General features: G+C 44.9%; 1 protein-coding gene and 1 pseudogene across 1 annotated transcript in view; one reads left to right on the plus strand and one right to left on the minus strand.

Moving 5' to 3' along the window:
- Positions 1–5813: 5813 nt before the first annotated feature.
- The window catches only part of SBK1 (SH3 domain binding kinase 1), a 54296-nt gene continuing 34334 nt past the window's right edge, over positions 5814–25775 (plus strand). Inside the window, exon 1 of the mRNA XM_090277431.1 lies at positions 5814–6096. The gene's annotated coding sequence lies outside the window, so the exon portion shown is untranslated. The remainder of the gene's footprint in view (positions 6097–25775) is intronic.
- Positions 19031–20961, minus strand: LOC150009588 (heat shock cognate 71 kDa protein pseudogene; annotated as a pseudogene).

The following is a 25775-nucleotide window of genomic DNA, read 5'->3' on the forward strand; positions in this document are numbered from 1 at the left end:
TGAAATGCTGAAGGAACATTCTAATAAGTTTTAATTCAAAGAAGACCTCTCCTAGGAAGCAAGCTTCCCATCCACTCAGCTGTCACTTATTCAGAGCACTAATGATTTGGAATCATTCTTTTTTCTGTGTCTGACCAAATGAAGACTATCTAACCGTTCTCTATCCTATAAAAGGGAAAGGTCTCTTTGAACAAACATGGCATAGCCTCTTTCCTCATGGCAATCTTGAAATAAAACTTTGGCATATGGTCCTAATTAGTTTGTGAGAGGACTTGTTTGAGCCACTGTAATGTGGCCTCTTTGTTACAGCAGCTTGGCTGCACCCTAATTAATAGAGCAAGAAGAGCCATCTCCCACCCACCCCACTGGGCAGAGACTCCCCCGCAGGTGAGACCCTTTACTCTCTCTGTCTCTCTGGGCCTCATATACACTGTTCAGCATGTGGCCTGGCCTAGATGTGGTGAATTTGAAATTAAAAGGGGAACTAGTACCTTATCTGCTTTCCCCCAGACTATGAGCAAGTTAAGTTCCATCCCAGTGATCATTCTGGCCTTTAGCGTGGAACTTCAACAAACACCAGCCATGCTCAGGTGTACCAAAGGGGAAGGTGTTTGATCCAAGCATCAAAGAACCCTGAGGGTGAGAACCAGACCAGAGATGAAATTGAACCTTAACAGACCAGTTACTGTGTACCAGGCATTTTACGCACTCTGCTCATATAATTCTCCCAACGAGCCCACCAGTGGGTATTTAGAGTAGATGTCAGCAGCTTTGCCTGCCCACCATCCATGGGGGCAAAAAGAAACAGAGAAATTAATAAAAACAAGAGGGACCCAACTTGGACCAAGAATAGCAATGTGCCATGAGCTGAAAAGAAGCATTAACTCAAATTTCTGTGCACCTAAGTCCAAAATGGAAATTGAGGAAGTGGGGGAGAATGAAAATCTCAGAAGGGAACTCAAGTCTAGTCTGCCCCACTGTGAAGCTTTGCCTCAGGAGCTCCTTGTCTGGCCTGGAATGGCCCGTGTCTGCTAGGGCCTGGATGGGGCAAGTCAGGAGGCCAGGGCTGGGACCTGGATAGGCAAGATGGGTGAGGCCTGGCAGTCACTATTCTCCATGTCCTGGTTCCTAGGTTCTGGAGGCTAGGAGCCTAGAAGACACCCCCTATGGATGGTCCGAGCATTTCCAGCCAGCCTGGCTTGAGCCCTGGGTCCATCAGGAAAGGTCTGGGTTCTTTGGAAAGCAGGCAGAGTCTCTCAAGGTCAAGATATCTCAGGCCTCTTTCTTTTTTGGAGGCTCATTGTGTTCTGGAAGCATTAAGAAATCCTGAAAACAGAGGGTCCATGGGCATATGAAAGAATGCTCAACATCACTAGCCATCAGAGATATGCAAATAAAAACCACAATGAGATACCACCTCACACCAGTCAGAATGACCATCATCAACAAATCAACAAACAACAAGTTCTGGCGAGGATGTGGAGAAAAGGGAACCCTAGAGCACTGTTGGGTACAGCCACTATGGAAAACAGTATGGAATTTCCTCAAAAAACTAAATATGGAACTGCCTTTTGAACCAGTGATTCTATTGCTAGGATTATACCCAAAGAATCCTGAAACTCCAATTCAAAAGAATCTATGCACCCCTATGTTCATAGCAGCGCCATTTACAATAGCCAAGTGCTGGAAATAGCCAAGTACTCGTCTGTAGATGAGTGGATCAAAAAACTGTGGTACATTTACACAATGGAGTACTACGCAGCAGAAAGAAAGAAGGAATTCCTGCTGTGTGCAATAACATGGATGGAACTAGAGAGAATTCTCGTCGTCGGCAGCCGTCCGTCTCGAGAGACGATGGTGTAGCTTCTCAAGAGTCTATCTGCACTGCTGAGAATGGTTGTGCAGTCCGACTCGGGAGTGACACGGTATCTGTCTCCTCTCGTGTTGAATCGACATCTTGCGATGACGCTGGAGTGTCCTCTCCAGTGAAGCTGAAGCTACAGAGCCTGGGCAGGGTGATATGGAGGGTCTGCTGTTGCCCATGCAGCAGACCCTAGAGAGAATTATGCTTAGCGAAATAAGCCAGGCAACGAAAGAAAAATACCATATGGTGTCACCTAATACAGAAAACCAATGAACAACACAAACAAACAAGCAAAATTGAACCAGAGGCACATAAACAAGGAACAGACAAACAGTGACAACTGGGTAGGGGGAGGGAAAGAAGGAGAATAAGTAGGGGAGGGGTTTAGTAAAGGAACTATTATAAATAATCCACAGACATGTACAACGAGGTGGGGATTGACTGTGGGAGAAGCGGTGAGCTGGGTAGCGGGGAGCAATGGGGGAAAGAGTGGGACAGCTGTAATAGAAAAACAATAAATAAATTAAAAATTAAAAAAATTAAAATTAAAAAATAAAATAAATAAATAAGAAATCCTGAAAACAGCATTATGAGGACTACAGTGTATCTTAAATGTTTATGCCTGTCTAATTAACACCTTTAACACAGACACACAGTGCAATACAGTTGTTCTGTTCACAAGATAATTACAGGATTCATAAAGGATGTTGACCATGACGGTGGGGGAGAGACGGCATGTCTGTGATGGGATGCACACTTAATGCCCCAGGAATGTTCTCAGTTCTCAATCCTGTCAGAGAAATGGCCTGAATCTATAACTGAAAGTATAACTGCATGTAGAAATAATACCAATTAATATCCAAGTCTCTCCAAGAACTTGAGTCCTGGGCCAGATTGTCCTCATGTCCAGGACAAGTCTGTGAGCCAGACCTGAGCCTGGAAGGGTGACCAGGCTGCAAAATCAGAGCCAAGAGCTGCAGGTGACTCCAGCCCCCCAAATCCGGTGGGGCTGCTTTTGCTGACCCACAGCTGACCCATAGTTCTGATACAGAGGCCAGCAGGAGCTATCTCTTTTAGGGGAGGGAGCAGCAGGTGAATGGCTGAGATTTAAGGACTTAGACCCTCCAGGATGCTTGAGGCAGAGTTTGGAGCTGCCTGGTGACTCTTATCTTCCCTCCCCAGGCTTGAGCCTCTAGCCCGTATGCCCAGCCCAACAGCCAGGCCCAGCCACCGAAACAGGAGGCAGACAGAGCTTCACAGCCACTAAGAATTAAAACCTATTGATTTTCCCCATTAGCTAGAGAACACCATCACAGTGCATTAAAACCAGGCAAAGCACCAGCATTGTGAATAATTAACATCCGAAAATGACAACCCCTGGGGCCTAAGGGCAGGGAAGGGGTGACTGGGAACCTGGGGCACACTGACCCCTTCTCACTTCCATCCCAGGCAGCCAGAGCCCGGCCTCCCCTCTTTTCCTCCCCTAATCTCCACTCTTCTTCCTGTCCCCTGTCCTGTTCCTCAGAGAAGCAGCAAGTCTCTTCTCCTGGGCACATAATCCTGGCTGCTCTGGAGCAGGGAAGACCGAGCACTGAGATGAGAGTCAAGAGTGCCCGACTCTGCTGTATGTCCTGTGTGACCTCAGGAAGTCCACCCTTTCTGGACACATACAGATTGGATTAGGGGGCCTGTAGCTAAATCTCTAAATCTATGGTTCCAGGAAGGACAGTGACTGGCCCAAAGCACACAGTAGGTCTGTAGTAGAGCCCACGCTGGAACCCAGCCCAGCCTATGCGGTGCCTTTGTGCAAATCAGAAAAAAAATTACCCCTTTGGATAGACTAATTCAAATAAGGAACCCTCTGGGTGGACCAATTAGAAAAAGGCACCCCCTCTCCAAGCTGTCACAGCTCTAAAGGTGCAATGCAAGGCCTGGAAGAGTAGAGGTTGGGTGGCTATCAGACCCATTCACCGTCTGCCTGCATTCCCTGCACGATGTGCTGGGCCGAAACAGCTGAGCTGGCCCTCCACCCACCTCCTCAGCCCCTTGGCGGCTGACCCACGTTTCCGCTCCGTCCCCCTCCCACCCAGCCTTCCTCCTCAGAGCCCAGAGAGGGCCAACTCTAGCATGAACACCTCCTACATCTCTGACTGTGTCACCTTCATCTTCTCCCTGCCTTGCAGAGTACCACCATCCTTTCATGCCTCTGGGCCTTTGCATATACTCTGTTCTTTATGCTCTTGAGCCCCCTGGAAAGCTCTATTTATGCAGCTTGAAGGCTTTCTCCTCTGCTCCTACCTCTCTTCCTCAAACGTGCCAGCTGAGTCTTGCTTCTGGCCCTTGCTCCTGCTGATTCCTCTTCCTGGACTGTTCTCCCTCCAGATCTGGCCCCCGTCCTCCTCCTCCTGCAGTTATAGCTCCAATGTTACCTCCTCCAGAGGTCTTCCCTGAACTCCCTATAGATCCACCTCCCCATCATCAGCCTCTCTTACATCTGTTTTATTTTTTCATAGCACTTTTCACACTCTGAATTTATTTTTCCCTTGTTTATTGATGCTTCCAGGCCACTGTGAAGAGCTGTGCGTATTGTAAATTGCAGAGAAAGTGAGTGGGGCTGACACCGAGCCTCCAATCCACACTACAAATTGGTTGGGAGTCGGGTAGGGGGGAGTTGCGGGCTGCACCTGCTGGGAGGGAGCACCTGTTCCTTATTCACACTAGCGCACCATGTAGACAGCTGCAGCCCCATTTTCCTCCCACCGTGACAATGCCAAGTCTACTAAGGCGGGAATAGGGTCTGCCCACTTCATTGCTGGGTGCCTGGCACATAGCAGGTGCTCAACAAACATTTTCAAGCAAACCAATTCTACTCGGACCCCCATACCCCAGCACCTTCTTCCCACACTCCTCAGTAGAATAGGTGGCTGTGTGTAGTGCACCTCTGGCTCCCACAGGGGCTATGTGTGGTACCTCTGGGTAGGTTCCACAGGAAGCCAGCAATGGAACCAGAGTCAGTGATGCTGATTGTTAAGGAACATGGGGCGGGGAGGGGGCAAACCCAGTGAGCTGAGGGAGGGGTACATAGATGTATGAGGGGAGGAATCCTGGGGATGCTCTCTGCAGCTCAGTGTCCTGCCCATGCCAGAGGCACAGCCCTGAGCCACCAGTCTCACCGGCTCCCTGGAGTGTACATGAAGGGTCCAAGTGGCCGGGGCACTCTGACCAAGATGTAGATGCAGGAGGTGGCATCTGAGGGTCCTTCAGAGGCAGGCCAGGCTCAGTCGGGTCAGAACTGAGACAGTGCTCCCTGTGTCCACCTGCTCTCCCTGCACAACCCCTCACCCCCAGCTCTGGCAGGGAAGGAGTTAACTTCCCGGCTTCTCAGCACGAATGTGGAGCTATTAATACCCACAGCCTAGCTGGTCTGCCAGAGCAGCCACTGGAGTCAGAGGGAGCGAGGAGCAGAGGGAGTGAGCTCCTGTCTCCCGTCAGAGCCGGAGCTGGAGCTAGGACTCCAGGGGCCAGAACTTTCCTTGGGGGCAGTGTGGGCACTGCGCCAGCTTCACCTGGTCCTCACCCACCTTTCAGCTTCAGGTCCTGACCCTTCCACCCATGCCACCCTCTTCAGCAGGGGAAAACAAACTTTCTTAGGGAAACCATCTCTACTGCTGTGCTGGGCAAACAGGGAGGAGCCAACGCCTGGACAGACAGATGAACGCCTGGACAGGACACCTGAGAGCCTGTCCTCCCAGTCTCGTCTTTGACAGGAAGCAGCAGAGTGGGCAGCCAAGGAGTCTAGGGCTCCATAAGGGGCGGCAAGAGGCCCTGCCAGACCCTTGCCCTCCAGAGAGCCACGTTTGAGTCCGGGCATCCAGAAGCTGCTTCCCAAGGGTTAGCGCTGTGGCCAGAAGTCCTGCAGGTCAGACAGAGCCATAGGCTCTTCCACCCACCAAGGCAACGGGTAATCTGAGTGAAAAAGCACAGGTGGAAGGTAGGCAGGCACAGGGCCTTGAGGCCAGCAGGCTGCTGACCCTGGAGCACTCAGGGTCAGAGACCCCAGCCCAGACCGAGGATGCTGCCGCCGAGACAACCACCAGTCACCCCTGTCCGGTCCTGGAGCTGCCTCCAGCCTGGCCCCTGCGCTGTGGATCCAAGGATGTGCCAGCCTTCTGCTTCATCTGCTTCCACAGGGAGGAGGAGGAGGAGCTGCTGGAAGAGGTCTCACTGCAGAGGTCAGTGTCCATGGTGAGCAGGGGGGTGGCGGGGGCGAGCAGAACAAGGCCACGGGGCTCAGGCTTGGGACCCCTCGGGGCCTGGCAGACTTGCTTCTCAGTCTCTTGGTCCACGGCTTATCACCCACCACCACCTCCCTACACCAGACTCTCAGAGTTCTCACCTGTTTCTCCCAGCCGGGCCCCACAGTGACTTTTTTGTCCTCTGACTTGGTGGTCATGTCCCTTCTGCTCAGAACCCTCCATGGCTCGCAGCACCCATAGGATAAAGTGGACATTCAGCTGGGCATTCAAAGCCTGTGTGATCTAACTGACCCCTCCCACCTCATCTCACTCTGCACTCCTATATTCACTCCCTAGTGAAACTCTCTTCACACTTCCTTCCACATCCAGGCCCAGCTTCAGTGCCTCCTCCGGGGAAGTCCTTCAGGAAGCTCCAGCTACACCCTGAGCTGAGAGTCACTTTTCCTCCCTGCACTGAACTGACACCTGTTAGTGCTGAGTCTCTGTTGAATTAATGAGTGGAAATGTCTGTGTGTGTATATGCACACACGCGCACCTGCGTGCGTGTGTGGTGGGGGAGAGGTAGAAAGAGAAAGGGAGAAGGAGTAGGGCGCAAAGCTTTGTGTGGCTGTGACTGGGTATTTGGGGGGTTATTGTGAGTGCACATACATGTTTGTGGAAGCACGTAGGAACTCTATGTACCTATATTGGAAAAGGGTTGTGCATTGTGCCCAGGTGGGGACATGCCCTAGGGACCATTGTCCCTATTGTCAGCTCTTCCCACCCCCACCTGCAGGCTCCATTACCCAAGCTGTACCACAGGGTCCCAGGATGGACAGAAAAACCACAGGGTAGACAAGGGTGACCTCTGCTCTGACCAGCCCGCCGATGCCTCGTCACTGCCTGAGTCAGCACTGCCCTGGGTGGGGAGAAGGGCAGGCTCAGTGCCAACTCAGATGTAGACCCCTGCTGCCAAGGCCAGTTTCCTCCCTGAACCTCTCTGTTCGACCCTGGGTCTGTGGTTTTCCCTCAGTGGGCCTTTGCCTCCTCATCTGTGAAATGAGGGGATGCTCCTGCCTTCATCATTAGTTTATCATCCAGCAAACAGTGACTGAGCACCTACAGAACGCCAGGGCTTGCACTGGGCTGGAGCACCAGCCTTCACAGGGTCCCAGCCTGCTGGCAGAAACAAGCAAGCAAACAGATTTATTTGACAGAGTGATGGGTGCCTTGACAGGCATGGGTGCAGTGTTCTCAGGGAGTCCGGGAGAGAGAGTGCACTGCCCACAGGAGCCCTGCTGGTCTGTCTTATAGTTAGGACCAAGTTAGGAGACTCGATGAGCTAGATCATAGGTGTGGAAGTGCTTCTCGAACTCCAAAGCAATGAACTCCTAAAGAATTGTTATTTTTATTGTAGGAGCTCAAAATCCCTGTTGAATGAATGAATGAATGAATGAATGAATATGACATGAGGAGAGAGACCATCAAAATTATCTGAATTGATTGTTAAAAAATACACACTCTCCTGACAAGATTGCGACCTCGGGTCTTAGACAGGATGGGAGTGTAAGTTTCATCAATTGCCCCAGGTGAACAGCTTAAGCAAACCAGCATTTGGGAAACCCAGGAATGAGACACAAGCCTTAGGGTCAGACAGCCATGAGATCCTGCCCTCTCTCCTCATCTACTCCCCCACCTCCAATGTGGAAATTCCTTGTAGTGGATGCCCCTCTGCCTGGTGCCCTGGTGGTATGGTGGCCTATGTTTGCAGTCTACTTTCCAGCTCGTGGACGCTGGCCCTTTAAGGCCCTGGGCGGGGACACTGCCAGGCTGGGCAGAGACAGTGACCACAGGTGCCAGGTGGTGAAGCTAAAAATACTGAGTGATGTGAACACCCAGGCTGCGGGGAGCTAGGTGGTGCTGGCTGGGGCGGGGGAAGGAAGGCTCTGGAGTGCTTCCGTCCTGCTGGGGGAGGGGCGGTGGGCAGAGAAGTTTGGTGGGTCACCTTGGGGTCTTAGAGGAGTCTGCCCCACCCCTCTCCTCTCAGTGTTTCTTCAGCCCCTAGGAGGTGCCAGGATTTCCTTCCAGTAGCCAGCTGTCATGTTAGCAGCACTGGGGCATGCTGACTCCGCTGCAAGCTGCTCCCCTGTGGCCCTGGGGAAGTCATTTCTTCTCTTGAGGCCTCTGTTAGATGAGAGAGCTGGGCTTTCTCGGGTACTTTTAGGGTCAGAGAGGCAATAAGCGGTGCAGGTGACCAGTTTACTCATTTGTGGATTCAACAAGCTTTCCCTGAGACCCCCTGGGGACTGGTTGCTGAGGCCACAGAGATGAAAGACACAGGCAACTCCGGGAGGAGCCTAGTGAAGACAAGGCAGCACACAGGGGCAGTCCGGTGCAGAGCGGTGTGCTGTGATAGAGTATGAGCACGGGACCTTGGCTCCCATTCTGGGGTGAGGTGAGGAACTACACATCTGCATTTGATGAAAGCTTGTCAGTGAAAGTGCCACCCACATGTTGCCCACTGGCCACCAACATAGTTGCTCTGATATAGTAACTGAAGTGAGCTACCTGTTGTAGCAGATGAGCCTGGAAATCACCGTGGCGTGCCTCAGTAGAGCCTATATTCTGCTTATGCAGGGGAGAGAGACCCTGCTCCCCTTAGTCTTTTGGGGACCCAGGCTCTTCTCCCCTTGTGATTCTGTCATCACCCTCTGCAGCTGCTGGAAGATGAATAAGAACAAGAACAGGGGTCACATGTGAAATTTTTATGGGCCAAAGTTGGAAGTGGCCCACTGCACTTCTGCCCTCTCTCATTGGCCAGAACAGCTAATGGCAAGCAAAACTGGGAAATGTAGTCCAGTTGTGACAATGTCATAGGGTTCTTGTGCAAATAAGCATTTGATATACATGAAAGAACCTGGCACATAAAGGTGTCCAGTGTGATCATTCAGGCATTCCTTCATTCATTTATCCATTCATTCCACTAATTTCACTGAGCCCTCTACATAGGCTAGCACTAGAAACCCAACAGTGGGGCTTTTTATCAAGTGGGAGAGCCAAACACAACCCAAGTAAACAAATAAATAAGTAAATATGACCATCCATGTTCAAAACCCATTGTTAACATAACCAGAGGGATGGTGGGAGAGGCACCTACTGTGTACATGGGGAACAGGGAAGGTAGGGACATTCCCACTCCTGCCTAGACAATGAGAATTAGCTGGGCAGAATGGAGGTAGGAGCATCCAGCAAGAACACAGAGTGCACAGGCCCCAGGGCAGGCTAGAGGTTGGTGAGTGTGAGGAAATATAAAGGCAGTGCAGCTAAAGCGGTGTGAGTGATGGGAAGAATGACACAGGGTGATGGGGAGAGTTACACGGGGTGACAGGGAGAGACAGGAAGGGGCTAGACCCCGTAGGCTTGTGGACCATAGTGAAGAGAACAGTTTTTTCTCTGGATGGGAGTGGGAAGCGTTTCAAGGCTTTTAAGTAGGGGAAGCAATATAATCTGATTGACAATTGAAACAATCTCTCCAGAGGCTCTGGGAGAACCCACGGCAGCTGGGACAGACTGGGTCCAGGACACCAGTGTGTAGGTCATGGTGACGAAGGAACGGGCATGGCCGTGGCCTGGACCAAGGCCCTCCCTGCAGGAAGTAGGCGCCCTCTGGATATATTTAGGAGACAGAATTTGCTGCTGGTTTAAAGAAAGAAGGGAATGGAGAACAAATCTGGGGTTTCTGGGCTGGGGAAGTGCGTGGCTGATGAAAGACTCGGGGAGGGAAGCGGTAAGGTGAGAAACAAGAATTCTGCCACAGATGTTTGCAGCTTGAGAAGCATGTGAGATGTTGAAGAGAAGATGTCAAGTGAGGACTTGGCAGCACGAGCCTGGAATCAAAGGCGAAGTGTCTTGGCTGGTGAGAGACTATCTGAAGCAACACAAAGACGGCACTGAAAGCCATGAGATCACACTAAAGGGAGAGGGGAGAGAAGAGGCCCAGGATCGGGCCCTGAGGAATGCCACAATTTTGAGGTCACATGGAGAAGCCAATGAGGGTGGAAGAGAAGGAGCAGCTAGCAAAGTAGGAGGAAAACCAGGGGTGTGGGCAGTCATGGAAATCAGAGAAGCATTTCTTAGGGAGGAGAGGGAGTGGCCAATTGACTTCAAAGATGCCGAATAGTCAGGAAAACAAGGATGCATTGAGTGGCACAGAAGTCAAAACTGACTTAGATAAGAACATTTCCTGGGAGGTGTAGGCAAAAGCAGGGGTGAGCAGAGACTTCTGGTTAAAGATGGTGGATTGAACATACACACTTAACTTCTTCGTGTCCTGAATCCCCATTAAAAGGAAGCGACTGGAATTTTAAGGTATGCACAGTAGTCCCCCCTTATCCACCATTTCACTTTCTGACATTTCATTTAGCTGAGGTCAGAAAGTATTAAAAGAAAAATTCCAGGGCAAAAAAAAAACCTCATAAGTTTTCAATTGCGCACCATTTTGAGTTGGTTGGGTCGTCCCGCAGAGCGAAAGGTCTCTGTTTCAATTCCTGATCAGGGCACATGCCTGCGTTGTGGGTTCGGTCCCCAGTCAGGTCGTGTAGGAGAGGCAGCTGATCCTTGTTTCCATGTTCCTCTCCCTCACTTTCTCCCTCCCTTCCCCTCGCTCTAAAAATAAATACATAAAACAATTTTTTTTTAATTAGGTGCTATTTTGGAAAAGAAACCACTCCCAGAATGAACGAAACAGAACAAAAAAGTTCTTAAGACATATAGAATATCATGGCAGAAATGCAAACATTTAAAAATGTCAGCAAACTACAGCCTGCAGGCCAAATCCTGCTCACCTGCTTTTTAAATAAAGTTTTATTGGAACACAGCTACTCCCCTCTGTTTAGGAGCCGTCTACAGCTGTCAACATTGGCAGAGTCGAGTAGTTGTAACAAAGACCACATGGCCTACAAAGCCTGAAATATTTACCATTGGGCCCTTTATAGAAAAAAATTTGCTGACCTTGAGTTAGAAGATAAAGTTGAGGAAATTTTCCATAAAGTAAAACAAAAAGACAAATACATGAGTCAGTTTGGTTCCTCTAGTAAAAAGATGCTGAAATGGAGCCCTGGCTGGTCTGGTGTGGCTCAGTGGATTGAGCACTGGCCTCTGAACTGAAAGGTCACCGGTTAATTCCCAGTCAGGGCTCATGTCTGGGTTGTGGGCCAGGCCCCCAGCTGGGGGTGTGCAAGAGGCAGCCAATTGATGTTTCTCACCCTCTCTTTCTCCCTCCTTTCCCCTCTCTCTGAAAATAAATAAATGAAATCTTAAAGTAAAAAAGGTGCTGAGATGGAGCTGTAGTCCTGAGTGAGTCCTGAGTGGGGAGACCGGGAGGCGGATGCCTGTGAAAATAAAGGAAGGGGAAACAGGACTGGGTAGGGAGAGTCTTCAGACTATCTGACACCTGTGAAATGAACAAAGGAGGGAAACAGATCTGATTAGGGAGAGCCTGACTTTGATGAGGCTTAACAAAGTCTTGGCCAATCCGGGGGTCTGCAGAGCAAAGGCTGTCCACTAGTGGAGCCCCACACTGGGGAGAAATCGCCAGGCCCTAGTGTCCCCACTGTGCTCAGTCATCAGGTGGGGCTGCCCAAGAAGATCTTGGTCTTGGTTGCAAGGCTGTGGCAGATCTCAAAAGCTGTCAGCCAATTGCACTCCTCGCATCTGAATGACGAAGTTCTTCCTTGAAAGGAGAGCCCAGTGAGGCAACTTCATGGTGGCCACATTATGGAAAATAAAAAAGAGTAAGAAAATTAGGAGACCAGTACATGAATCTAACACCTGAACAAAGAAGTCCCAGGAAGAGAACAGAGAAAACAGAGGAGAGGAAGTAGACAATGAAACATTTCAAACATTTCAGAACAAACCTGAGTTTTCACACTGAAAAGTTCCACTGAGCGTCCAACCAAAAGGTAAAAATAGACCCACATGAATGCCAATCACCAGTAAACTTCAGAACACAAGGACAAGAGGAACATGCCACAAGATTCTACAAAGGATCAAGAATTATAATGGCATCAGACTTCTTAACAACAATTTTGGAAACAAAACACAAAGGAGGTGTTTTCAAAAGTATAAAAGAAAATTAGTTTCAGCCTGAATTATATACCTTGCCAAACCATTAATAAAGCAAGAATAGAAAAAAAATTCTTTTCAGATTTACACAGATGCAAAAAGTTTACCTCCCATGCACTCTCTCTAAGAAAGCTACTGGAGAATGTGTTCCACTAAAAGCAAAGGAAAAAAGAGAGAGAAAGTGTACCAGCTGGGACCTGGGAACCAAGGGAAGCCAACACAAGAGAAGAGTAAAAGGCATCTTCCAGATGATGGTGAAGGGGGCGGATCCCAGAGCAGGAGCTCTGGGCAACATACACAGAGGGCAGCCGGTTTACATTGGAGTGAGTCAGAAGATTCTAGAAAAGATTTATTCAAGGAGATGAAATTGATAGAATACTTACTGTATTTATACAAGTTGGAGAGAATTGTGGGTTGAATTAGTTATAAACACATAGGAAAACAAGCAAGCCCTCACCTTAAAAAAGTTATTAAACTCAAGAAAACAAAACCTTTGTCCAGAAAAAGAAAACAAATTTAAGTTAAAGCTTCTGCTCTACAAAAGACATGTTTAAGAGAATGAGAGGACAAGCCATAGAATGGGAGAGAAATATTTACAAAAGACATCTGATCTGATAAAGAACTATTTATCTGATAAAGGACTGTTATCCAAAGTATACAAAAAATTCTTAAACTCAACAATAAATAAATGGACAACCTAATTTTTTAAAATGAGCAAAAAGGTTCAGACACCCCACCAAAGATTTTATACAAATGTCAAGTAAGCATTTTAAAATGCCCAATATCATGTGTCATTAGAGAATAGCAAATTAAAACAGCAAGATACTGTAACTGAATGTAGGTTTGGCAGCCCATCACTTCAAAAGCCAATCGATACTAAAGAGGCAGGTGCTGATGTAGAGGAAACTGGTTTTATTCAGGTGCCAGCAAACTGGAAGATGAGGAACTCTCAGCCTCAAAGCCCATCTTCCCATCTCAGTGCAGACAGGGGTTTTCATAAGGAGGGAGAGGCACAAGGAGAACAAAGAGATCAGAGGGAGAGGCTGTGGACATGCAGGCAGTGTCCTTGCTCGTCCTGACATGGATCTTTAATGTCAGCATCCTGGAGCTGGTCAGTGCCAGCCAAATCCCTGCAGTTGGGTGATCTGCGTCACCCAAAGTCATGGTCAAGGCCATTTCTTGTACAACGGGAACTGGAACTGCTGGTGCTTGCACATGCTTACAAAGAAACAGTCAGTGTGTGAGTTCTTTCTATCAGTCTGTTAGTCCATCTTATTCTAATTCTATTTCATGGTAAGTCAGAGTAGTATAAAGCTTTTATTCCCTGTTACAATTCCCCACTGTCAATTCTGCCTCCATAGCTATGGAACTATTGATGTCTTCTGAATATTTGAGGGGAATAAAAACCTGAGACTGGTATAAAGCAAAATCCCATGAGTTAAAAGCAGATATATTTTTTTAAAGATGCCTTTTGAGCAGATACAATTTTTCTGGCATGGGAAAAACAACTCATAAGGAGGTTTAAAACAATAAAGATATGCATTGTAAGCGAAAAAATGGTTAAACCTAAATTAAAATCCCTCCTAATGTTACAGAACCCCTGGGCTGCTCCAGCTGAAAACAAACCCACGGGCTCTTTAGTTAGGAGTCCGATCGCCCACCGCCAGAATTACAACTCTTAATACTTCAGTTGAGTGAAAAGAAAATTGTTTATTTAACAGTTACACATATCCTTGCCTCCCCGCTACCAAACCTGGCCAGTCTTAGGAAGGTCAGAAACACCGTTTCCCTACTTCCCAAACTCAGTTCAGCTTTACCAGCAGCTGCCAATCATTCAATCTGATCGGGGAGGTCCTTTCTGTGCTGTGGTGCCCTTCAGCTCTCAATACAAAACCGCCTGGATTCTCAGCCTCCTTGTAAACTGTCTTCTTTCTGTAAACCGCGTGGATCTCCTCTCATTCTCCAGAGCACCCCTGTGAACACCTGCCAGCGAGGGAGACAACCCCAGAGCGCGCCGCCCCCCTAAAGTGTTCGCAGCTGCCTATATAACCCTGACTGCGTCCTCTGACACAGTGGGTGTTGCCAATAGTTCTGACCATTGGCAGAACCCCATGTAAGCTCTGTGTGCTTTCCATACCGTCCCCTGGTTCAAGACTCCTCCCATCCACCTGAGGCTTTGGATGCATTAAAGCAATTTACATAATGAGAGGCACCGGCCATCAGCCTCAGGCATGTGGAGGCATTCTGAAAGCTGCTTCCTTCTCCCCATCCCCCAGCCGCAAACTCTGGGGATTTTTGGACTCCCCTGTTTCTGTAACACTAATAGGACATGAGTCCTTGTGGTATCCATAAAAATAGACTCACCAACCAATCTCCAGTTCCCTCAGAGAAAGGGGTGTGATGGCCCAATGTTTGTTGAAGCCAGGTAGCCTGTTGCCTGATTTTGGTGATGCTTGTTTCCACCTGAGCTGAGGTGTCAATGTAAGTACAAGAGGAGTTAATGGTCATGCCAATTTATCCTTATTCTGCTAGTATGTTGTCTAAGGCAATGTGATTAGGTAAGAAAAATTTAGCTAGAGAGTCCAGAGATTTCTGAATATTAGCAAGTGAGGTGGCAGTTTTATTGGCAATGTGATTAAAGTCTTAGAGAGATTCCAAAGTAGCTGATGTGCAGCTACTCCCCACCAGGGTAATAGAGCACATCTAAAGAAATACTCATCATCATCTGCGACTTCTCTGGGGAGATCTCAGGCCATTCAGGTGAACACTGATTGCTCACCCTGGGGTCCCATCTGATCAAACAGTTTTACTTGCTTGTAGATCTCAGGAGGAAACAGTTCTCCTCTGGGTCCCCCTGAACAGGTTAAAAGCATCTGGAGTTGAAGTGCATGTTCCCGTGGGACCTGCAGGTAAAGTTGCTGCCTTTCAGGAGAAAAGTTTACTTGTGTGGGCAACTTACAGAGCAAGTCCCATCCCAACAGAGGGATGGGACATTCAGGCAAATAGAGGAGGCTGTGTAATAACTTAAGACCTCTGAGCTGACATTCTAAAGGCTGCAGGAAGGCTTGTGGCTGCATTTGTCTTATCCCTGCAACTGAGACTGTTGTGTTTTTCTGTTTTTCATTTTGGTGTTTGATACAAAGTATGTGACTCCCATGTCTACTAAAATTTGATCAACTTGTTCTCCACTGTCAATAGTATCTGGGGTTCCTGTGGGGCAATAATGTTTGCTTGGGAGGTGTCTAGAGAAGCCCCTGGGCTCCATCACTCATCATCTGAGTCACCATTTCACCATCTGCCTATATAACCTCTTTTTATTATTTCTCTTTCCATGCCTGTTACTAAGCACCTGAGCTTTCTGCCTTGGTGACCTTCTGCATCTGGTCTGCATTCTTGCTCCAATCTTGTTTGTGCATAAGTAAAGAATAAAACTTTGAAGACAATTAACTGAACTAGAGTTTAATATCCATACCTGTGTATTACAGTCTATTGAAACATAATTTCTTCCCCTGAAATTACCTGCATTTTCATCAGAGAGCCAAATCAAGGCCAATTCATTTATTGCATTAAGTCCAGTTTCAGTTCAGCCTGATTATTTGCATAAACACAACAGGCATAGCAGTTGATTATATAGGCTTTGCTGGAATTTTTAAGGAATTTCCAGATTGAGCTTTAATTAGCTCCACAGGATGGAGAAGCCAAGCTATCCAGCTGCCATTAGGTTTTGCCTGCAATACCTATAAGTTTGGGTAAGTTCTTCAAGTTCTCAAGGCCCCCCAGAATGTCTTGAGGTTCTTCCTTGCCATCTCCCAAGAAAGCAATCTTTGCTCCTCACCTGGAAAGACTGCCATGAACTTTATGAATAAGCAAGGTTCCAGGCCAGTTCTCCAAGGGGCTTTATTGGCTTCTAAGTCAACTTTCATTCCTTAAAGTTTTCTGGTGACATCTAGAGCCTAGACATGTCTCCTGCAAACATGAAATTCCAGTCAAAATCTTGATTAATAAAACCACAACTGGAAACTGGCCTTATGTGTCTTGTTATGAGGAAATCAGATTCCCGTTGGACTTACGCAAACAAACATACCACCATGGAAATAACAATTCTCACTCATTGAAAGTTTCCAAATTCCAGAGGATTATGTAGGGAGAAAAATATAAATGCCTCTATATTGCTTATGAAAGTATAATTTACCAAATTGTTTTAAGAGAAAAACAAGTTTCCTTGTGTCTGGAAAACAAAAAGATTAAAAATCAGTATTTTCAACAAAAAGTTACAAAACTACAATCATTTTCAATTCATTCTGTCCCATAATCAATTTTTGTTTATATTGATTATTTGCCAGTATTTCTATAAATCCAGTTATTCCATGGAATTCTAGTAATCTTCATCCAGTTCAAAAATGTTTATTCTCAGAAATGTGTAACATGGATCTTTCTGAAGATGTAACGTATTTGTAAGTGCATCAGGGTAAAACAATGACCATCTCTAAATGACAAAACTAAATTAAAATGACATGGTTATAGATCTGATTATAATGCAATTGACAGAGGAATTTGGTTTCCTGTAACAATATTTTAAGATAACAATTTAAAATTGCAAATGAAAGTATATCAGGACTTCGTATACTCTTGGAGATTTTTATATAATCTCTAAAACATCCGTTTTAATAATAAAAATGTGTGTATACAAATAGAACATATTTATTATTTCTTTATTTGACAAAGTTTCCCCTGTACTTTAAGGATATCAAATAGGACTAATTGGTTCAAAATTTCTTCATGAGGAGAAAGAACAAATCCCTGTGGCATTCCAGGGACTTATTGGAATGACGCAAAGCCAATTGTAGGTCAATAAAAAGTCTCTTAAAATTTAAACCCTGGGAAGGTTGACCAAAAGATTATATATCATTATGAAACAATATTAAGTTATTTATTTACCCAGAGGATGATAAAGTTATCAAACATAAACACAGGCCACCAAAACTGTAGTTCTTACAATAAAGAATATGGGTTTTTAAGTAATCAAGTACCTGATTAACACAATATGACACATAACTAGTTTTTAAATAGAATCTTTGCTTTCTGGGCAGATGCAGGAAAAACTTTTTTCCTTTTAACAGACTGAAGAAGAACCAGACAAATTCTGTATTAGCTTATTTTTTATATTTAGATTAATTTGCCTAATTAAATTCCTTATTCAGCTTAACTATATAATTTCCTTTTAAGGACTCTATTTATAAACTTTCTTCAATTTGCACAGACTCTGTACAATGTACATAAACCCTCTGTGACTTACATAACCTTTATGCAATTTACATAGTCCCTTTTAGTTTTCTTTTTTAAATCCATTCAGTAATAACAATTTTAAAACAAATTATTTTCTCTTCTTTTTCTTCAACAAGTGTTTTTGTACTTTATACTTTCTGTTACCAAACCATACAATTTCTTTCCAAACTAATTAGAATTCTTAATTCTTAGAAACCTTGATTTTTAGTGACAACTAAAACTAAATAGTTAGCATCCTTTAGGTTGGTAGTTTTATAAATACATTTTATAACTTCTAGAAGCAGGGTTTTTTCCATTGTCAAACACATTCACATTTTCAAAAGACATACTTTAAGTACAAGATATATTCATTAACAAATCCAAATCCATTTTCTACCATCCCTGTAATAAGAAACCAAAGTAGGCAAACTCAGATCAATTAATATTTCAGTATCCTGTTATTTCAAAATATTTATATGTTTAATAATCTTTACCATTTAACCCAGTAAAACTCTAAAGTTCCAAGTCACCCAAGACTTTGGAAAATTATGTTTAGGTATATTTATAATTATTACTGAAAAGTCTTATCAAAAACTTTCATTTTAGTTACATCTCTTTATTAGTTCTTAACAACTTTATGAGATTTTAAAGTCAATTATTACCCAAGCCATTTTCTTGACAAATTCTGTAACAGAGATAACATGAACTTATTCCTGCAAACCAAACAAAATAAGCATATGTTTTATGTTAATAACTTTAAAAGATATCAATTAAACTTAAATCACCTTTAATGTCAAATAGTTTTCAAGAATGCATGATCCTGAAAAAAATTTTTGAGATAGTTCTCATATATTTTTACCATACACATAAACAGTATTATTGATAATTGTAGAAAAGACAAGATTTTTGTGTTCTTGACACCTTTAAGGAGGCTGGAGGAGAGGTAGGTGAGATATCAGGCTTGGTTGGCTTTAGCTGCTTGAGTTTAAGAATGCTAATTTTTTTCCCTTCATATCTAGGTGGGGCAGTTAGCCCTGCTGTTTCCACAGGATTTGGAGGTGGCGTTAATTTCCCACTGTTTCTGGGACCACCACAGTTCTGTGCCTCCAGGAGGAGGATTCAGAGTGTTTGAAAGACGTATCTTCTCATTTTTTCTTCTTTCTGAGTTTACATTCTGGAAGGGCAGTGAGACCTTTTCCCCCACTTTAAACCATCAATTTAAGTCCTTTCTGAATAGATTCCTTATGATGTAACAACATGAAAGTTTGCACATAATAGATCTTATCCTATTTACCAGAACTTTTTTTTTTGATGCCAATTTTAAATAGTTTCATTTAAGACATCTCATTTTCCACTTTAAAATACAGTACTTATAAAGTGTATTATTTCTTTTCCCTGTGCACATAGTCCATATTCAAGTATCAACAATGCTCAGTTTTGTTATACAGCAGCTCAACTTTTAAAACTGCCATAGAATTTGCTACAAATTTGGGTCCTTCAGTATTTTGTGTGGAACAATGCTAAATCTGTGCAAGAGGTTAGCTTAATCAACCTCTTCAATGGTGGGCCCAGAGGAAGCACCCCCAGATGGAGGGGCTCCACCACCAGGGAAGCCCCCAAGCATTCCTCCCGGCATGCCTCCTGCACTCTGGTACAGCTTAGTGATGATTGGGTTGCAGACTTTTTCAGCTCTTTCTGCTGATGTTCAAATTCTTCCTTTTCTGCAGTCAGATTCTTATCAAGCCAGTTGATGAGTTCATTGCACTTGTCAAGAAACTTCCATTTGTCCTCATCATTGCTCTTGCCTTGAAGTTTTTTATTTTCAACTGTTGCTTTCTTGTTGAATGCGTAAGTTTCAAGTGAGTTCTTGGAAGACACCTTGTCCTGCTGCTTCTCGTCTTCAGCTTCGTACTTCTCAGCTTCCTGAAGCATGCACTCAATGTCTTCCTTGCTCAGGTGACCCTTGTCATTAGTGATGGTAATCTTGTTCTCTTTTCCTGTACTTTTATCCACAGCAGAGACATTAAGGATGCCATTGGCATCGATATCAAAAGTGACTTCAATTTGAGGAACGCCACAAGGTACAGGAGGTATGCCCATGAGTTCAAACTTGCCAAGCAAGTTGTTATCCTTGGTCATGGCACGCTCACCTTCATAAACCTGAATGAACATGCTGGGTTGGTTGTCAAAGTAGGTGGTGAAGGTCTGTGTCCGCTTGGTAGAAATGGTAGTATTGTACTTCATGAGGACAGTCATGACTCCACTGGCCATCTCAGTGCTGAGGGAAAGAGGAGTGACATCCAACAGCAGCAAGTCTTGAACATTCTCAGATTTGTCTACAGAGAGGATGACTGCGTGGACCGCTGCACCATAAGCAATCGCCTCATTAGGGTTGATGCTCTATTCAGCTTTTTTCCATTGAAAAGGTCCTGCAGGAGCTTCTGAATCTTGGGGTTATGGGTAGTACCCCCCACCAGGGCAATATCCTGGGTATCAGACTTGTCAAGCTTGGTATCCCAAAGGGCTTTGTCTACAGGGTCCAGGGTGCCACAGAAGAGGTCAGCATTCAACGCTTCAAATCAGGCGCAGGTGATAGAAGTAGAGAAGTTGATTCCTTCCTTCATAGAGTGAATCAATCTCAATACTGGCCTGGGTGCTGAAGGAGAGAATATCCTTAGCACATTCATAAGCAGTACAAAAGTGACAAATAGCCCTCGTGTTCTCACTGATGTCCTTCTTGTGCTTGCGCTTGAACTCTGCAATGAGATGGTTGACCATTCGGTTGTCAAAGTCTTTCTCCACCTAAGTGGGTGTCACCAGCTGTGGATTTGAACTCAAAGATTCCATCTTCAATTATGAGAATTGACACATCGAAAGGGCCACCTCCCAAGTCAAAGATCAGCACGTTTCTTTCAGCTCCAACCTTTCTGTCTAAGCCGTAAGCAATAGCAGCAGCAGTTGTCTCATTGATGATTCTAAGTACATTGAGACCAGCAATAGTTCCAGCATCTTTGGTAGCCTGACACTGAGAATCACTGAAGTAAGTAGGTACTGTGACGACAGCATTGGTAACAGTCTTTCCAAGGTAGGCTTCTGCGATTTCCTTCATCTTTGTCAAAACCATAGATGACATCTCCTCTGGATAGAAACTTTTTGTCTCCCTTGTATTCTACTTGGACCTTGGGCCTGCCAGCATCACTCATCACCATGAAAGGCCAATGCTTCGTATCAGATTTAACAATGGCATCATCAGATCTACATCCAATTAAGCGTTTGACATCAAAAACCATGTTGGTAGGATTCATTGCAACCTGATTCTTTGCAGCATCACCAATCAATTGTGTGGTATCAGTAACTTGGGGCGGTTCAGTTTCCCTGATCATTGGCAATTATTTCCACCTTTATGTGCTGGAAGATACCCACACAAGAGTAGGTAGTGCCAAGATCAATGCCAACTGCAGGTCCCTTAGACATGGTTGCCAGAGTGCATGTGCTGCTTGCAGACACAGACCAGAACAGCCCCCCTGCCCCATATTCAATGAGGCATTTACCAGACCTTTGACAAAACAATTTTAATTAGTCATTGACTTATAGCTGTAGTTGACCAGCTAAAATGTGACTTAATGGGTTCTCTGATGGAATCAAGACAAAGCTGCCTATTTCAAAACAGAAACAAAAACAACATCTAAAGCTAAGACAAACCTCAAACAAATGAGTACTCTCCAATTAAATCCTCTAAAAGGGGGGACTGGAAAATTAGTGTGAATGACCTTCACAAGTTTTAAGGGGCGCAATGCCCAGATGACAAAGACAGAGGATTCCCTGTGTGAACAAAATAGCCAAGACCAAGCCAAGTCCTTAAAAGATCAAACAGCAAGCAAAGAACAACCATATGCAAAGTTTCACTTCAGACAGACAAGAGCTCTCACAGAGCTCCCATACAGAACGTACATATGAGAGCTTTCAAACAGAACAAATATTCAGCCCTGATCGGTGAGGGTCAGTGGTTTGAGCGCTGGCCGGTGAAACAAAGGGTCACTGGTTCAATTCCCAGTCAGGGCACATGCCTGGTTTGCAGGCCAGATATCCAGTTGGGGGCACTTGAGAGGCAACCCCACATTGATGTTTCTCTTCCTTTCTTTCTCCCTCCCTTCCCCTGTCGCTAAAACTAAATATAAAACAAAAAAAATTTTTTTTAAAGAACAAATGTTCAAAACCCAGAATTCCATAAATCAGAACACCAAAATCCTGTTCTGAATCCCACACCGGGGAACTGGAATTTTTCTTAGTCACTAAGCCATGCCTGCCATCGTGCAGTACCTATTGATTCTTACAAAATCCCAGACAGTTCAAAGAGCCCAGATGGTGGAGCTGAGGACTCTCGACAGTGCCCATCAGGAGCTTTACCCAGTTTGGGCTCATCAGGCCACCAGTGGCCTGTTTCCTTTCATCAGCAAAGCATTTAAAGGCAGCTGGTGCCTTGAGAGAGAGAGAGTCCTCATGATACAGAAGTCCCAGCAGCTGCTAGGAAATTCCTGCAATCCCTACCATGGGGTCAGCTTGCCACAAGCAGCTGGGACCCAGCCAGGGCCACCTGGGTTTTACCAGGGTTCACATTGTCCTGGCTGAGTTCCCAAAAACTGTAACCAAATGCAGATCCAGCTCTCCACCACTTCAAAAGCCAATACTTGAGAGGCAGGTGCTGATGTAAAGGAAACTGGTTTTATTCAGGTGCCAGCAACCTGAAAGATGAGGGACTCTTGTCTTAAAGCCCATCTTCCCATTTCAGTGCAGGCCAGGATTTTTTATATATTTATTTTATTTTAAGTGTATTTTATTGATTATGCTATCACAGTTGTCCCAATATTTTCCTCTTTGTCCCCCACCCCCACCTTGTACCTACCTTCCCTCCAGCAATGCCCCCCTCACCCTAGTTCATGTCAGTAGGCCGTGCATGTAAGTTCTTTGGCTTCTCCATTTCCTTTACTATTCTTAACATCCCCCTGTCTATTTTGTACCTACCAATTATGCTTCTTAATCCCTGTACCTTTTTCCCAATTCTCCCCTTCCATATGATCTCCCTATCTATGATTCTGTTCCTGTTCTGGTTATTTGTTTAGTTTGGTTTTGGTTTTGGTTTTTAGATTCAGTTGTGTTTGTTGTCATTTCAGTGTTCATAGTTTTTATCTTCTTTTTCTTAAATAAGTCCCTTTAACATTTCATATAATAAGAGCTTGGTGATCATGAACTCCTTTAACTTTATGTTGTCTGGGAAGCACTTTATCTGTCCTTCCATTCTAAATGATAGCTTTGCTGGATAGAGTAATCTTGGTCAGGTTGCTTTTCATCACATTGAATACTGCTTGCCAGTCCCTGCCTGTCTGCAAAGTTTCTCTTGAGTAATCAGCTGATAGTCTTATGGGAACTCCGTCGTAGGTAACTCTCTGTTTTTCTCTTGCTGTTTTTAAGAGTCTCTCCTTATCTTGAACCTTTAGCATTTTAATTATAATGTGTCTTGGTGTGGTCCTCCTTGGGTCCAACTTGTTTGGGACTCTCTGTGCTTCCTGGACTTGTATGTCTATTTTCTTTCATTATTTTTTCAAACAAGTTTTCAATTTCTTGCTCTTCCTCTTTTCCTTCTGGCACCCCTATGATTTGGTTGTTGGTATGTTTAAAGTTGTCCCAGAGGTTCCTAATCCTCTCCTTGTTTTTTTTTTCAATTGTTGTTCCTTCTTTCTGTTCCAAGTGAATGTTTATTTCTTCCTTATGTTACAAATCATTGATTTGAATCCCAGCTTCCATCCCGTTGCTGTTGGTTTCCTGTATATCTTTCTTTGTTTTAGTTTGTATAAACTTTACTTCTTCCTTTATTTTGTGGCCATACTCAATCATTTCTCTGAGCATCCTTATCATTAGTGTTTTCTACTCTGTATCTGATAGGTTGGCTATCTCCTTTACAGTTCTTTTCCTGAGGTTTTGATCTGTTCTTTCATTTGGGCCATACTTCTTTGTCTCCTCAATTTGACAGTCTCCCTGTGTTTGCTCTGTGTCCTAAGTAGGACTGTCGCACCTGTTACATTGTAAGACACAGAGCTTTAAGTATTCGTCAGTGTGGGGTGACCTGTTTCACTGCCGTGTAGTGCTGTATGTGGAGAGGCCATAGATGGGAAAATGCCACTTGGTTGGCACTCGCCCCTTTACCAGTCACTTCACCTGCTTCCCATATGTGACTAGTGCCCCTCTAGCTGTTGCCCTGGTGATGGTTCTCAGAGTGGGTGTGTCTGGGTACATTCTAGGTCTGCGAGGGCCCTCTAAACAGACTTCCTGAGAAGTTTCTTCCACTGCCCCAACACCCACTGGTTTTCACAGCCAGAAGCTATGAGGCTTTATTTTCCCAGCACCAGAACCATGAGCTGCTGCATGAACTAGCCTGGGGCTGGGATCGCTCCCCAGGTGTCCCTCTTGGCTTATATCCACCACGTGTGAATGTGGGGCCACTTGTTCTGCTGGTGCATCCCCTGCCTTGTCACCACAGCCTTGCCTCCACCACATCATGTCCTCTCCCCCTGGCTACCTGGCTCCACCACTCCTACCCATCTGGATGAATATTTCTCCTTAGTTCCTTGGTTGTCAAACTTCCATACAGCTTTTCTGGCAGTTCTTGTTCTTTTTTGTTTTGAGGTAGATGTAACCCTTCTTATGGTTATGCGAGGAGGCAAAGCATGTATACCTATGCCTCCCTCTTGGCTGGAAGCCCCAGGCAGGGAAACAAACAAAGAGAGCAAAAAGATCAGGGGGAGAGGCTGTGGACATGCAGGCAGTGTCCTGCTGGTCCTGATATGGGTCTTTAATGTCAGCATCCTGGAGCTGGTCAGTGGCAGCCAAATCCCTGCAGATGGGCAATCTGCATCACCCACAGTTGTGGTCAAGACCATTTCTTGCACAAGCAGGGATTGGAACTGCTGGTGCTTGCACATGCTTACAAAGAAACTGTCAGTGTGCGAGTTCTCTCTAGCCGTTTGTTAGTCCATCTGATTCTCATTCTGTTTCATGGTAAGTCAGAGTAGTATAAAGCTTTTATTCCCTGTTACAGTACTACGACACACCTATTAGAATGGCTAAAATGCAAAACACTGACAATACTAAGTGCTGGTGAGGATGTGGAGCAACAGGAACTTTCATTCATTGCCGGTGGTACAGCAAGCTTTGGAAGGCAGCTTTTAACAAAGCTAAACATCAGTCTTACCATATGAAACAGAAACAGCATTCCTTGCTATTTACCCATATGAGTTGAAAACATGTCCACAGAAATACCTGCACATGAATGTTTATAGCAGCTTTACTCTTAATTGCCTAATACTGGGAGGCAACCAATATGTCCTTTAATAGGCAAATGGATAAACAAATTGTGGTATGTTGTATAATATTAATAAAAATAAATGAGCTATTAGTCCATGAAAAGACATGGCAGAACCTTAAATGCATATTGCTAAGTGAAAGAAGCTAATCTGAAAAGACTGTTTGATTCCAACTATAAAACATTCTGAAAAAGCAAAAACTATAGTGACAGTGAAAAGATCAGTGGTGGCCAAGGGCTTATGGTGAGGGAAGGAGGGAGGGAGGGGTGAACAAGGGGAATACAGGGGATTTTTAGAGCTGTGGAATTATTCTGTATGATACTGCAAAGGCAGGTCCATGACACTTTAAAACTGTCAAGACCCATAAAATATGCGCACAGAGTGAGCCCTCATGTAAACTTCAGGTAATAATAGTGCATTGGTATTGGTCTATCAATTATAACAATTGTACCACACTAAGGCAAGATGTTAATCATAAGGAGACTGGGATGCAGGGCTATATATGCACTTTCTGCTCAATTGTTCTGTAAACCTAAAAATGCTCTAAAAAATAAAGCCTATTATGGAAAATGGGAAGAAAAGGAAAGAAATAATAGTATTTCACATGAAGCAGTAAATAATGTTTCCAAAAGGCATAAGCACTACCAACATTACCAATATTGTAATACAACTGTATTGGGAGGATTGGGAATAGGAAGTTGAGGTAGGGGGTCGCATATAAGGAAGTTAATCCCCATCCTCCAAAGTGGGATGTTGCTAGGAAAAGCCTAAAACTGAAAGGAATAGGTGTAAATATGTCCTGTAAGAAGCACGGAGGTAAAAATCACTAAAAGAGTTAAAAGTGATTGTTTTTAAGAAGTGAGAAACCCATGTTTCTTGATTTTAAGCTATGGGCATGTTTAACTTGAATAAATATTAGAACTACATTTA

This window comes from Furipterus horrens, unplaced genomic scaffold (genome assembly GCF_987537825.1).
Source record: "Furipterus horrens unplaced genomic scaffold, mFurHor1.1.pri manual_scaffold_5, whole genome shotgun sequence".
Lineage (NCBI taxonomy): Eukaryota > Metazoa > Chordata > Mammalia > Chiroptera > Furipteridae > Furipterus > Furipterus horrens.